The sequence below is a fragment of the Poecile atricapillus genome, chromosome 6 (genome assembly GCF_030490865.1).
Source record: "Poecile atricapillus isolate bPoeAtr1 chromosome 6, bPoeAtr1.hap1, whole genome shotgun sequence".
Lineage (NCBI taxonomy): Eukaryota > Metazoa > Chordata > Aves > Passeriformes > Paridae > Poecile > Poecile atricapillus.
Window position 1 is genome coordinate 34,827,496 of NC_081254.1, and position 15,175 is coordinate 34,842,670.

Genomic DNA, 15,175 nt, shown 5'->3' on the forward strand with positions numbered 1-15,175 from the left:
TGCCTCTTCTGCAACATTTTCTGCAATATAAAGACAACATTTAGCTTAGAAAACTAGATGTTTTTTATTTGTGGGCAGAGGAAACCCAAGGCAAATGCTCCAAGAGATTTTTTTTTTTCTTTTTCCCCAATGGATATGTTTATTACATCATTTCTGTTATTAGGAAACTGTCCCAAACTAACCTACCACTCTCCCTCTGCTTCAGCTGCAGAGGGGTCAAAATTCACTTTTTTTTAGGTTTTGAAGTGAGAAATTGCAAAGACAAAGCCCACCTTTGATGGAGCTCCAAGATAGCACAAGTGCTTTATTCAGACCCTTACTGGTCCCTACCTGAACACAGGGATGCCTGGGACCAGGATGCTCCAAGATCTGCTCAGTGGGACAGAATCTCCTGAGACAGCCCAGAGTTCTAAGGAGAAAGGGAGAAAAGCTCTGCTCCAGCCAGAAAACTCTTGCTCCCATGAAAAATCCTCATGTCCCTGGAGGCAGCAGAGCACAAAAGTGAACAGTGGGAGGTAAAATGAGATTTTATTTTTAAACAGCGGTGCTTGTTGATGTATTTGGTTCCAGACAAATAGAGGAGGACACGGAGTCGCTACAGGACATTGCAGCTGAAATGGCACCAACACGAGTTCTGAGCTGGGTTCCACTGCTAGAAATAAACCTTTTACTGAGGCAAATCACACAAGGAATATGAAGTGACACAAATTCCATCAACTGCAGTTGGCAGCCAGACTTTCAAGAACAGATGCATGACTGTTAATGATAACCCAAAAAGCTCAGTTTCTAATGCAGAAAGATTGAAACTGTGTTAACATTATAAAACTGCAAAGAACTGGAAGCATCTCCAGAATACATCCCACAAAATACTTTGCAGGAACTTACAAACTCCAGCAAAATTAACATATCTAACAAAAAAAAAAAATCTCCAGCAAAAATGCCTCCCAAGTTTTGAAATGCATTTCCATCTGTTAAATTTCTCTGTTGCTGATGGTGTTTACCTAGAGTCAAAGATATGAATCTTTGATTCCATGAGATTAATGTAATAACTTGGTTTAGGCTGCTAATGCATTCAAAGCTCTCAAACACGCAGGAGACTAAGATGGCATCAAGAGCATACAGATACATTTGGAGGGGATGCTTTTAATGTGAAATAAATTAGAAATTCCTTAATCTATTTCTGCTGCACGGACTACACTGATATAAAATCTTCCTGGGGTGTCTTAGGCTGGAAGAGATGGCTTCCAAAGCCCATTTATTCCTCCTAAGCACTGCTGTATAACCTAAATAATAACACTAAGGAAAACCCCTAAAGCCTTGTCAGGTAAGTGAGGACTCAAGCTTTGAGAAATGCAATGTTCATGACACCTGGCCACAATGAAACAATTATAAAGAATATATGCATATTATATGCAGATAGCTGTAGAGAAAAAGGCTGTAGTGCTCAGCAGAGGAGTCCAGCCCAGCTGATGCCTCAAGCTGCAAGAGGAAGGCTCAGATCCAGAGAAATGTGAAAATCACCTCTATCCTCAGCTGTCCTATCACTAACACTACTGAGCTACTTTTTAGTGGGCACCAAAAGGAGCTGTATGGTTTTGGGAATAAGGCATTGTAGAAGCTGCCCTGTGCTCAGCTTCCTTAGCACTTTCCACCCTCAAGAAGGGCGTTTAAAAAGCACAGCAGGTGCCTCCACAAGCTGCATCAATCATTGTCTCCTGCAAAGATCACTCCACGCCCAGCAACGTGCAACAAAATGCCAAGAAATGCCACCTATTCCATCAAATCTTTGGGAATGTGACTCAGCAGCTGGGCTGGAGCAGTTCTGGGCACTGCAGCCCCTCCTGCTTTATGTCCTATACTCCACTGAGTCCAACCATCAACCTCAAGCTGCTGCCTTCACCTCTAAACCATGAGCAGCACCCCAGCCCCGTCACCCAGCTGGGAGAGCCCTCCTGAGCCTGAAGGTTGTTTTGGTTGTGTTTCTGCTTCATGAACTGCTGTGGTGCTCCTGCCATGAAAACCTCCACCCTCTGGACAAAGAATTGTTCCAGGAGCTCATCCCTGTGCTCCTGCTGTCCAGGGGGAGGTGGCACCTCGAGTGTGGTGTCCCCTGGGGCATCTCCTCCGTGCCTCAGGAGAGCCCCAGAGCAGACCCCACAGGGGAAGGCACCAGGGATGGGTTCTCTGGCCCTCCTGGACAAAAATGAAAGGCTGGACAAGGCTTGGAGCAGCCTGGGGTAGTGGAAGGGCTGGAATGAGCCGAGCTTTAAAGTCCTTTGCAACCCAAACCACTCTGACTCCACAGGTTTTCCATGTAAATAACCAAGTCCTGCTCCTTTCATAGCTGTTACTTCACCAGTGTGGGGGAAATTAGGCATTCTAGAACACCATCCTAGTGCAGGAGAGAAATAAGTCTCACTGCTGATCATTTGATTTAATTTGCAGTTTTCCTGCATGTTTAAATCCTGGGAAATGCCTTCAGCATCCAAACCATTTCTAATCAAAGTAAGTGACTGCAGAAGTTCAGAATAATCTATAAACTCAAAAAATTCACAGTTCTCATTAAGTGAAAAAATAAATCATATGCTGATAAGACACCTCAGTTTCTTTATTGCATGGCTCAGTGGTTTAAATTACATTTTGAGAAGAATAGCAAATCAGAATGAAATCTTACAATTATATGGGTTTCTTTCTTTGCATATGAAAACTCGCATTTGATGTTATTCTTACTATTCCTCCTTTAGGTTACTTACATAGGGCAACAAAACTGACCTGGAACAGACAAAATGTTTTATCCAAACATGGACATTTAACTACAACATGTATTATTTTGTCAGTGTTTTTACAGAGACGCTTCTGCCCCAGGTGAAATGAGAAATGTAGTTGTAGCCATTCATGCCGTGCACAGGAGCCACTCAAAAATATCCTGGGATTTGGTTATGGTCCAGAAAGGGTGTGCAACTCCCAACACCAGATCTCAGGGTGCTTTTCAAAGGTGCTGCTCCATTTCTGGGTGACAAAAGGACAGAGTTCTGACATGTGTCACCTGTAATATCATTTGGAATAAAATGGTAGAAGTCCAAGAAAAACCTAGATCTCCTAATTCACCACCCAGAATCCCATTACCTGGGAATTGAGGGATTCTGAATGAAATTCAGATATGTGTTACACAAGACAGAAAGCCACCAGCAATCCAATTTCTAAATAAACCATCTAAGGCAGACAGCATCGACTCTGACTTTCCCCTGGTAACCATATTAAACAGAATGAATTTCAGCCTTTCATAAGCTCAGCAGACAGAGAAAGTGAATTTTCCCAGCTTCCCAAGCTGCAGTCATGCTCCCCATCCCAGAGCTGTGCCAGAATTTCCCTGCACAGAAGTGGCAGGGAGCACTTTTTGGGGCCAAAGCTGGCAGATGGCACTTTCAGGAGCAATGGTGCAAGACCTGCAGTAGGAAATGAAACCCTCCCTGTCATAAACAACTCCTGCTTAAGAACTGGAACCCTCATTAATATAATTGGCTTCATACGAGGTGCTAAAATACAAATTTGCTGCGTTTAGAAGCCAACACTGTTTCTATTAGTTAAGGAGTGTTTTGCTCACCTCTATTTTTGCTCAAGCACAGAAGAAAAAGGGAGGGGAAAATGTGTCATGTACTCTGCCTCCAGCTAGAGAATGCCATGCTGGAGTGCAGTTTTCACCTCAGATGAAAAATGAAGGCAGGTAGCCTTTCAGCACAGCTGCTCCTGAGGACTGAAATGGAAAATTATTTGGAGAGCAGCTCTCACATCATTCACTCAGAGCTGTAGATTTACATCCTCCAACCTACATGAGATCCACAGGGTGAGTAGGACTCCATCCCAAGCTGAAATTTGAGGGAGAAGACATATTTAAAATGTAAAAACAAACTATGGTACTACCACCACTGGGGGGTGAAAATAAAAAAAAAAAAAAATCACTTATCCTTCAGGAAAGCACTCAATTTTCAGCCTTTCTGCTTCAAGTCCAGAAAATTAAATTTCCTCTTTTTAATGGTGCTGCCTTTGAGTACAGGCCAAAAAATGAAAGAGCATGAGGGTTGTGTTTCCAGGGAGCAGAAAGAGGGCCTGCACCTCTCAATTTGGCATCTCTGGTAATGGGAGGGGAAACCCACAGTGGAACAGGGCACAGCCAGGACAAGGAGTTTGGAGCTTCTCCATCACTTTTAAGGCCTAAATATCCTTCAGAGGAATGTCCACCTAACCCTTTGCTGGCTCTCACTGGTGAGGAATTGTCACCTTCTCCAGCTCCCTGGCACTGGCCATGCCCACCCACGGCAGGAAATTCAGCTTTGCAGTGGGTACCAAGTGTTGTTTTTCCCCTTCAGAGACACATCCCCATCTACCTTTGCTCCACTTCTCCTTGAAGCCTTTAAACCCTGAGGATGAACTGCACCACTCCAGAAACAGCACCAACATCCAGAAGATATCAGCCTCTGATTTCAGAAGTATTCCTTTCCCTCTTCCACCTCCTGTATGACTTTAAAAACTCCTCTCACTGCTTCTAACTTGGCTGGAGATGGATATCTGTGTGAGCCATTGGCTGAAGTGCCTTTAATGACAGAACAGTCCAGAACAATAAAACCATCCTAGCCATAAAATGTACATTCCCCCTTCCAAAAATGGAGTAAGCCTATTAATTATTTTCTTAAAGACTGAATCTCAAAATGGCACTGCTGACATTTAAGGCTCATAAAAAATGCAAGTCTGTCTGATCTGTGAGAAATGAGTTTATATGATCTATTTTAAGATGAAAATATTTATCAAGGGTTGCTAATTAGGAATACAAACAGAAACAAAGCCACTTAGAGTAAGTTGCCCTTTATTTTTAAAATCTTTTCCATGCCAAGGGCATGCTTCTCCCCAGAACAGTGGTGCACAAAATAAGTGACATCTGGTGGCTTTATGCTGTAATAGAATAAGGCACCTCATTTCAATGCTGTTAACCAAATCAATTTTTAAATTTACTGCTTCTTAGCAAAGCTTTTTTAAATGTTTTATTTATTTCTTTTCATGCAGATACTTCTGAGGCCCCTGGGCATCACAGTCCCTCTTGCAGGGTGACAACTGCTGTTATCCAATTAAAGTGGGACTGTCATATTCACATCAGGGAAAACACAACTCCACAAAGGAATTTGGAAGGCACAGGAAAAGAGTGCTAAGATTTATCTGGGCAGCACCAGTGAGAATCACACAGAGCCAGGCTGTAAGAAACAACTCTGCAGAATTTTGTGAAGGAAATCCTTCACCTGCTCCGATAATTCCCATGCTCAAAGTAATTAATATCAACTCAGGTCTCTCTGAATTGTCCTTCATTGGATTTTAATTAAACCCAGAAGGAACAGCTGCATTTTTCATTCTGAGTTTAGCAGCATCCTGGTGACTACAACTTTTACAAATTTGAAACAGCTTTTCCCCTTTTCATGCTTTATTGATCCTCAGCAATGGCCACATCTAATTCAGCCAAGCCTTCTGCACCTAAACCTGCACTCCAGACATAAAGCAATTACAACTCCCCTTCGAACTCCTCCAGCCAGAAATACACTTCTCTTTCAGAAAGCCATAAGCCTCTCCTGGATAATTAATAGAAGTACTGTCAGCCAGCCTCAATTAAAATTACAAAATTGCTGGCACTGCAATATCAAGGCTTGCAGCACCAATTTTCTGCAGTAATAAGTATTTATGGGGGGAAAAAAAAATATCTGTAAGCACTATGTAACAGAAATGAGATGAAAGATAAACAGACTCTAAATATTTATCAGCAGAGGAAGTCCAAAAATATACCAGCAAAAATGGAGCGGATGGCAGCTAAATCCAGACCATTGAGGGTTCCTCGAAGGATGTGCAAGGAGGAACTTCATTTTCAGCTTGACATGGCTAAATCAAATTAATTCCTTCCTCCTATTCAATTGCTGCATAGAAACCCCTGATGCCAAAAGGACAAAGCTAAAAATGTCCCCAAAGCCATGTCTGAACGCTGCACTTGCGCCCTGCAGCACTGCAATAAATAAAAGAGTTGGACTTTGGGGCTTTTCCATCACTTTTAAGGCCTAAATATCCTTCAGAGGAATGTCCACCTGCATGGTTGGCTCCCCTCAGCGCTGAAAGGGGGCTCCACATCTGCAGGATCTCCAGAAAAAAGGGGCCTCTGGGACAGCACAGCTACTGATGGATTATTTCAAAGAGAAATATTGTTTCCTGCTCACATTCCCTCATCCCCACCAGACATTATCTTCACCTCAGGACCTCCTGGCTGAGCTAAATAACATATGCACAGAAAAGCACAGCTGAATGGCTTTAGCTCCAGCCACTCATCAGGAAGAAAACTTTTAAAGATCCCATTTCAATTTATTTTTTGAAATGCTGGCATGCTGAAGTCAGCAGGAAGACATTTCAGTGACTTTAATGAAGCTAGAGGTTCATCCAGAGAATTGCTGTTTGGAATGAACACAGCTTTTATGTTATCTCGTTTGAAACCTTCCAAGTTTTCTGTTAAATTCAACTTAATGATATTTGCTATTTCAGAATTATCTGCTATCTTTTAAAATACAGCAAGGAGGGGATTAAAGTTCTGCACTGTAAAATGTTTAGTGATGATGGGATACTATTGCTTCAGCAACAAGCATATTTTTAATGCATTAATATTAATTGTCATAAGGTGCCTGTATATTTTGCAGTTTTGGAAAGCTTTAGATTGTAGGAATTGTAATAGTCCAAAAAAGATACTGTTGGTATTTACATATTTATCAGCATTTTCACAGCACATTTTTAGGGCCTTTTTTTATGGTTTTTTTTTTTTTCCATTTATTACCCAATGTACCAGCACAGCATGACAAAAAAGAATTGGAAAACTGGAGATATGACTACACCCACTTAATGGGTATCATTACAGGGAAACACTATCAAAACTCAGCAGAGGCTTTTTATGCATTCCTCTATATTACACCGAAATGAGTTATTGCAACATTCTAACTCTGATGCTAAACCAGGAGAATGCTCAATTTTTCCAGCTGCAGCAGCAAGGAGCAGCAGGTGAGTGGAACCCATCTGAGAGAGTTATTGACTCCAGGTAAAAGCTGCTCCCTGCCAAGCTCTGGAGGGTTACACAGATTTTCCTGCCTTGCCTCATTCCTTGCTGAGCACAGGGCTCTGAATTCCTCCCAGACTGGAGAACTCTTCCCACTCCCACAAGATTCTGATCCCCCACACACCAATGAACCCCAAAAGGTGAATTACTCCTGATCCAGCCTAATGCCAGATAAATCCAGGTGGGATTTCCACGGATACCAATCTAAATTTCATTGACTCTGCTGCGTGTTCTTCATTTTGCTGATCTCCCCAGCAATGCTCAGAAATCTACTCTGAAGGGTTAATTTTTCCCTATTTAAAATCACCTGATGTCAGATGAATTTTTATTTCCTTTTCCCTCAGTGAGAGAGAGGATCAGCTCAGATTCCACTCTTCCCTTCTGCTCACCTCTCACATCTCATTTCTTGTTTTAAAGATGGTATAAATAGCTTTGCAAAGTAATTCTAATACTAAATGTCAAGCGCAATAGTGGTTTCATTCTGATTTATCCTTATCTGATCCTCAGGCAAGTTAATCCTCAACCTGAGAAACTGTTTTCAGAGCTTCATAATTGATGAAACTTTTCATCTAAATTATTTACTTTACCAACGGCTCCGATGAGTCGCTCAGGGCATAAAGCTGTACTACTCAATGCTGGAGTGCTCGAGAACATGTTTTTGTCTCCTTAAATTAAGAGCCCATCACAACATCTCGTGCTGCAGTTTCTACTGGCAGTCTTTAATGCACAGCAGGGTTTTTATCTGAATTTTTATCGCTTGCTATAGCTGCAGTTATAACCCAGATGTCTCAGAGTTATCCCAGCCCGGAGCTCCACGGAGACACGAAGCAGGCAGAGAGAGAATCCCTGATCCGGAAGGTGTGAATCTTCCAGTGTGAACCAGAATTCCTTCCCTGGGATCACCTGGGCTCAAAACATGATGGACACGTTCAAAACCTGCTCCTCTTCCACTGCAACAGCAGCACCCAAAATCCTTTCCAGAAGTGGCCCCAGGAAATGTCCTCAGGTTTCAGCAATCCCAAGGATGAGCTGTACAGCAGCAGCCCCAAAAATGCACTAGGAAAGGGTGGAAGAGAAGAGCAGGAGCCCAACCACCAGCCTAACACAGCAAAATACATCTACAAAATGATGAGCTTAAAAATTTGAGATTCATTATCCATTTAATTTACTTAACATTACCAATATCTGTTTAACATTATCTAATATCTACAGAGCTAAGCAAAAAAGACAAATTACAACTAAGAAGTAGCCAAAATCAAAGAGGCTGGGAAGGAATATTAGATAAGGTATTTGATGGGCTTGCAAGGAAGTGTTGGTTTTAAGAGCTGCTAAAGAATTTTCAGGAGATGAAGCTCCCCTGTGAGGAGCTGGGCCTGCAGGCAAACCCATCTCATTATGTGATATATTCTCCTAATAAACTATTAAACCATCCTTCTCCACTTCCTCCTATTTCTGGCTTTACACAGACAAACCTCCTGGCTGCACCAGTCAAAGAGTCCTTTTTCTTTGGATTAATAAATTCTGGCACTCAGACCATTATATCCCAATTTAGGCACAACAAGGTTGACACTGGGCTCTTACATTTCCTCCAAATTATGGGAGAAACCCTTCAGAATCCTGATTTCTGGTTGGTTTTTTGTTGGTTTTCTTTTTCCCCTGAGATCTCTCCTATTTGTTGGTATCTCACCACTCATTTGGTGCCAGTTCTAAAGCACTTTTAATTAAGTGCTTTTTCACCACACTGTTCCAAGAGCTGAAACTGGGCAAACCATCCAACATTACAAGCTCACATCCATGTGCTTTCCATCCTCAGAGCACTCTTTCAACACTACAAGGCTTCTTCCAATTCCTAAGTACACATGCTGCACATAAATCTTTATATTTCTTCTTGCCTTTGTATCTTGCAGAGCTTTTCATTTTTCAAAGCAGTCTTATCTTGTTTCCTCTGTATGACTTTGAACTTTACATTTTATCTTCGCTCTTGTCTGACCTCAGAGTTCTTCCCAGCTCAAACCCACCTGTAACTCAATGACTTGTTTGAAAGAAATGACCTTCCCTCCATTCCATGCAACCCTGAGAAGTTACAAGTCTAACTTAAACTTGGCTTATTTAAGCCAAACACCAATAAATGCAAAACCAAAGTAAAATATAATAAATACAAAAGCCTTTTTCACTCTCATCAGTTTTTCTAATTTTATGGTTAGATAGCAGGGTACATTCACCCACACTGAAAATCAAGGTTTTTCTACAGGAAGAAAATATCTCCTCGTGAAACTTATTTTTTCCTACTGGAAGGCGTGAAGCAAAAGAAAAATGTCAGTTTGAATATTTTGCTATTTAGGTACAGATCTGCACCTTTTAGAGTGAGGAACAACCCACCTTAGATACAGATTTGGCCTAAAGCCCCATTTATTTATAAAATGCTGTGTTTATTTGGTGACTAAATGATGGCATAGTAAGTTTTAGAATATTAAGTGTGCATTTGGAGCTGCTTGGTATATAAACAAATAAAAGCCTGGGGTGGCTCCTTGCTGCTCCATCCCACCATTCTCCACAGGATTGGGTTGATTTCCAAGGAAACTCGTGGCACAGGAGGCAGCCACGTGTCCCCCACATCCCCAGGAGCTGTGGCTGCTTTCAGCAGAACAGGGGAAGGTTCACACCACCAGGAGCTCCAAAAATGTCCCTGGGGTTGAGGTGGAGCACCCCATTCCTGGCAAGGCCAGAAGGAAATCAGCAGCCAGGTGCTGGGGATTGGGAAATAAGATGCTCCAGGCAGCTCAGGCTGTTGTGGCAGCTGGAGGAAGATGGATCTGGGATGAGAAGGGGCAATAGTTGGGGTGGGAGGGTTGGGCAGGAGAGCTGCTCCAGGCCAGAGCCACCAGAGGGCTGGAGCATCAATCCTGTGAGGAAAGGCTGGGAGTGAGGGTGCTCAGCCTGGCAAAGAAAAGGTTCCAGGGAGATCTTAGAGCCCCTTCCAGTGCCTGAGAGAGCTGGAGAGAGACTTTGGGCAAGGGATGGAGTGACAGGACAAGAGGAATGGCTTCAAACTGCCAGAGAGCAGGGACAGATGGGATATTGGGAAAAAATGTTCCCCGGGAGGGGGTGACACAGGGTGCCCAGAGAAGCTGTGGCTGTCCCTGGATCCCTGGAAGTGTCCAAGGCCAGGCTGGATGGGTTTGGGGCAACCTGGGGCAGTGGAAGGTGTCAGGATTGGAACTGCATGAGCTCCAGGTTCCCTTCCCACACAAACCACTCTGAGATTGTGTCTTGTGACCTCTGGTGCCAGCAGAGGGGACAGAGGCAGTGGGACAGAGAGTGCCACATCCACCACCTCACAGGGCTCTCATCCTCACCACAGCTGCCTTGTCACTGCCACCAGCACCCAGCAGGACAACATTTCCCTTCTGTTTCCTCTTGCAAGGCATCACCTGTGCCTATCTCCCCTCGGAGGACGCTCCTCACAGCTAAAGCTTACAAGCCACGTCCAACAGCTGCTGGAAACCAGGTGTAACATAAATTAATAAATATTCCATGGAAAAGCTACATTAACTGCTTGCCCCTAAAGTGCTGTTTAGTGGCATGTCAGGCACAGCTGTGTAATCAAAGGATTACAGTGCTCCCATTGCAAGGCTCTCCAGCTCCTCGGGAGCTTCCCTCGCCTGTAAAAACCCAAGCCAGGCACCAGGACAGAATTGTAATCATGTCTTTGAGCCTGGGAAACACAACCCAGCAGGCCGTGGGGACAACACAACACGTTTTCTGTCAGACACACAGATTTTTAAGAGAACAGGTCAGCAGAGCTATAGATCATTAGCTCGTTTTAGTGAAATTGCAGTGTAAGTGGAGAGATGGGTGCAATTCAGGCTGCTTCGAAATAAGAACTTGCAGGAGGTTACAGATCCCTTCCCCTGAATGGCTGTATTTAGACTCCAGATCTGACACCACACTTGGCCAGCAAGAAAAACAGGGCACTTCAGTAAAAAACATAAATAAATAAGAAATACTAATTTGTGGGGGAAAGCGGTGAAGAAAATGCTCTCTTATTGGAAATCTACCATGTTTTTCCACAGCACTTTGGATTCTTCCAGCTGAGCAACACAACTCCAGCCAAGGAATATGGTGGGAATTTAGAATTACCCCTCCCTGTGCGAGGTGTGGAGGAAAACAGTTGGGTTAAAGGGGAAAATGGGAGTCTAAAGACAGCAATTAACGAGCCCAGTTCAAATCAGGGTACATCTCCAAACCCTCTGAGAGGTCTGAAACAGAGATCCACATCAGGCAAGTGCCCACTGAGTGATTTAAGAGCACATTTCCTTGGAATTCATGACTGTGGGATATACATTAACTGTAGGAGTAATTAGGAGGGAGAGAGGGATATCAGTATCTGTGTCTTTGACTTTTCTTCACCCAAGTGATGCCTCTGCTCTGGAAGAGAAGCACAGTTGGGTGTTCCAAGTCCCTAAATCCACGTGTCACTTTGGTGAGACCAGCCCTCTGCAGCCAGCTCACCTCTGGAGAAATTGGATCAGCACCTGATGGTGACACAGCCCTGAGTCACAGCTCCCTGGACATACAAGGAAGCACTCAGTGTAGGAAAAGTAGTTTATAATGGGAAGGATTCCCTTCCTGGTCAGCAGAGGAATTCCATAAGAAACCCCTTTTGGCCAGCAATAACTCATCAGCTTTGGCAGAGTTTGCTGCCATCCCTCAAACCCCTTGATCTTCAATATAAAGCAGTGCTTTGAGGGGTGCTTCACCCATCCTTGAAAACACCTTCAGTAACACTGAAATCACCTGCCAACAAAAGCTCTGACCACTGAAACTCCCCATTCTCACAGAGCTCCTGCCACAGGTTGCTTAAAATAATGTTAAAATACAACGTAAGCAGTAGCTTATTTGCATCTCTGTGATTATGCCTACATAATCCTACCCTCGTTCATGCTGCTGGTGGATTATACACCTTCATCCTTCCCCTTCACCATGAAACAATTCAGATATGAGTCTGCTTCACCCTTCTCATTAATATGATTTCCAGATACCTACTTTTAGTTTAGCAATGAAGATAAAAATCCATTACTGCCTCCCATTGCATTAGTGGAATTGTCTTGCAATGTAAATCTCCACTGTTTGATCAAGTTCCTGTTACAAACCACCAAGTAAAACACTCTGAATTTGAGATTAGCCCTCCCATGACAAAATCTGAACCATAAAACTATTTTGCTATTGATTTCAGAACTGCACGGTGGCTGCAGCTCACAGACACACGATCTAAGTGCTATTAAAAAAAAAAAAAACAAAAAAAAAAAGACAAAAAGGAAAAAAAGAAGGTAGTTTCACAACTAAATCTTCGTACAAGTAGTTTCCTCCTTTCTGCATTCAAGTTGATTTTTTTCTTTTGGCACGTGAAGAGCCAGATGAATCCTTTGACTCAATGCCCAAGAGTGAAATGGCACCAGCAGCAGCAGAGAAGCTCTCAGGGCATGAGACGTGTGACAACATTTTAATCACTGACTAAAAGAGGCTTCAAGGCAGCTACTCTGTTAGTGTTTGCTGGTTTTAAGTGAGATTTATTGTTTATGAGGGACTGTATATAAAAAGCATATCTATGTCTATAAACAGCAGCACAGATATAAATATATGTGTATGGTTCACATACATTTGGGGATGTTTTATTGGTGGAAATTTCCCCCTCTGCCAAAGATCAAGCAGTCCCCAGTTAGTATCAAGTGCAGTGCTGTTCAATCAGGTGTTTGTTTATCCAAACCAGCACATATGATTTTCAGTTAAACCTTAAAAATATTTACTTTTCATGAGCAGTTCCAGCAAACTTTGAGATTTAATCTGTGATGTGCCCAGCTGGCCACTCTGCTCTATTTTTTAAGACTCAAAACACAAAAGAACGTGTTTGTTCTACAGGAGATAATGATGATGATGGGTTTTTGGTCTGGCTAATAATTCAAGATGTGAAACCATTCTGATGTCATACGTGAGGAAATCAGTGTGAAGGGGACTTCAGGACATAGAATGCTATAATAATTAAAATTAAATTTAAAAAAGAATCCAAATCTTAGAGCTTGGTAGGTGTTTGGATGCACCATCCAAGCAATACTCTCACATATCCTATTAACCTACAAATCTGTCTGTGCCTGAGACAGTCAGATCACTGCAGAGTACGGCTGTAGTATTACAATGAGGCAGCAGAGGAAAATTAAAAAAAGAAGAAGAAGAAGAAGAAGAAGAAGAAGAAGAAGAAGAAGAAGAAGAAGAAGAAGAGAAGCCCATATAGGAGACCGCCAAAGTTCAGCTGGTGAATTGTTGCTTAACAGACTCTGACCATAATAACCCTTCACTGAACCTTGCCTGCATTCTCAGCAGCTATGAAGCTATTTTTAACAGCTCGCGTTTAAGAAATACCCCTCTGCACCCGAAAACATTCCCAGGAATGGCAGCGCCCGGCTCCATCCTGGGTGGGATGCGCTGCGGGGATTGAATGGCTCGCTCAGGAAAGCCGCTTTTCCGAGTGTGTTCTTTCTCTGCCGAGCACACAGCCGCGGTGCGGGACCTGCCCAGGGCAGTGCGAGCATCCCGGGGAGCCGCTCCGGGCCGCGCTCCCCGCTCCTGCCGCGGCTCCGGGGATGCCCTGGATGCCGGGGAGCGGGGACGGTGCCGTGTGCCCCGCCTGGAGCCCCGAGTGTCCCCCGAGCCCGGCCGTGCCCGCCGGTGCCCCCGCGGCTGCTGCTGCTGCCCAACTTCCCGCAAAGTCCCGCCGCCTCCAAACTTGGGGAGCCGCGGCCTGGGGACCCCCCGCCTTCCCGCAGTGCTCATCCCATCCTATCCCATCCCATTCCATCCCATTCCATCCCCTCCCATCCCATTCCATCCCATTCCATCCCCTCCCATCCCATCCCATTCCATCCCATCCCCGCGCTCCTACCTCCGCCGCCTCGGCTCCGCTCTGCCCCGCGCCCGCCGCCTCCGCCGGCTCTGCCCTGGGGGAGGGGGGCGGAGGACCAGAAGGAGGAGGAGGAGGAGGAGGAGGAGGAGGAGGAGGAGGAAGGGGGAGGGAGCAGCCCCGCCGCTCCCCGGCCGCGCTGCGCAGCCCGGGAGGCGGAGTGCTGCCGCTCGGCTCTGCCCCGCAGCGCCCCGGGGAGCGGGGGACCCCCGGGATGGGCTGCGGGGAGGATGGGGCGTGGGATGGGGTATGGGATGGGGTGCGGGATGGGGTGCGGGATGGGGTATGGGATGGGGTGCGGGATGGGGTGCGGGGAGGATGGGGTGCGGGATGGGGTGCGGGATGGGGTGTGGGATGGGGTATGGGATGGGGTGCGGGATGGGGTGCGGGGAGGATGGGGTGCGGGATGGGGTGCGGGATGGGGTGTGGGATGGGGTGCGGGGAGGATGGGGTGCGGGATGGGGTGTGGGATGGGGTGTGGGGAGGATGGGGTGCGGGATGGGGTGCGAGCAGAGCGGTGGATGCACCACGGAGCCCCCCGGGGCGGGCAGGGCGGGATGCAGAGCATCCCCCGACATCCCCCTGGCATTCCTCGGGCGTCTTCCGAGCATCCCCCGACATCCCCCGACATTCCCCGGGCATCCCCCGGGTATCCCCCGGGCATCCCCCAGGCTTCCCCCGGCATCCCCCGGGTATCCCCTGGCATCCCCCCGGCATCCCCCGAGTATCCCGGGGCCCCAAGAACCGCCCGCGGCAGCAGCAGGGGATGGATGGAGAGAATCGAGAAGGAGACGGGCCCCTCCTGAGCTGTCGGACGGGAATTCGGGCTGGCCCGAGCGAGCGGTACAGCATCCCCAGGGTGTGTAGGCAAAGGTCAGCCCGAGGAGAGTCGTGGCTGGAGAGACTCAGACCTTCCCTTCTGCACACCTGGCAGGCTGCAGCAGCATCCATTGCCCTGCTCCGGGCTTGCAGGGGCAACAGCACAAGCGTGGCTAAGAAACCAAAATCTTCTATGCAGTTGAATGCAAAGTTTGCTCTCAAACAAGAGATTCTCCCAAGAAAAAATAAAAATAAATAAAAATAAATAAAAAGTA

General features: G+C 45.5%; 1 protein-coding gene across 2 annotated transcripts in view; it reads right to left on the bottom strand.

Annotated features, from left to right (window-relative positions):
* The window catches only part of CHST15 (carbohydrate sulfotransferase 15), a 44,290-nt gene extending 30,153 nt beyond the window's left edge, over nt 1-14,137 (bottom strand). Inside the window, exon 1 of one of the 2 annotated variants that reach the window (XM_058841885.1) lies at nt 14,064-14,137. The gene's annotated coding sequence lies outside the window, so the exon portion shown is untranslated. Of the gene's footprint in view, nt 1-330; nt 433-14,063 lie in introns of those variants that run through there. The other variant, XM_058841888.1, reaches the window with a different exon arrangement.
* Nucleotides 14,138-15,175: the final 1,038 nt, after the last annotated feature.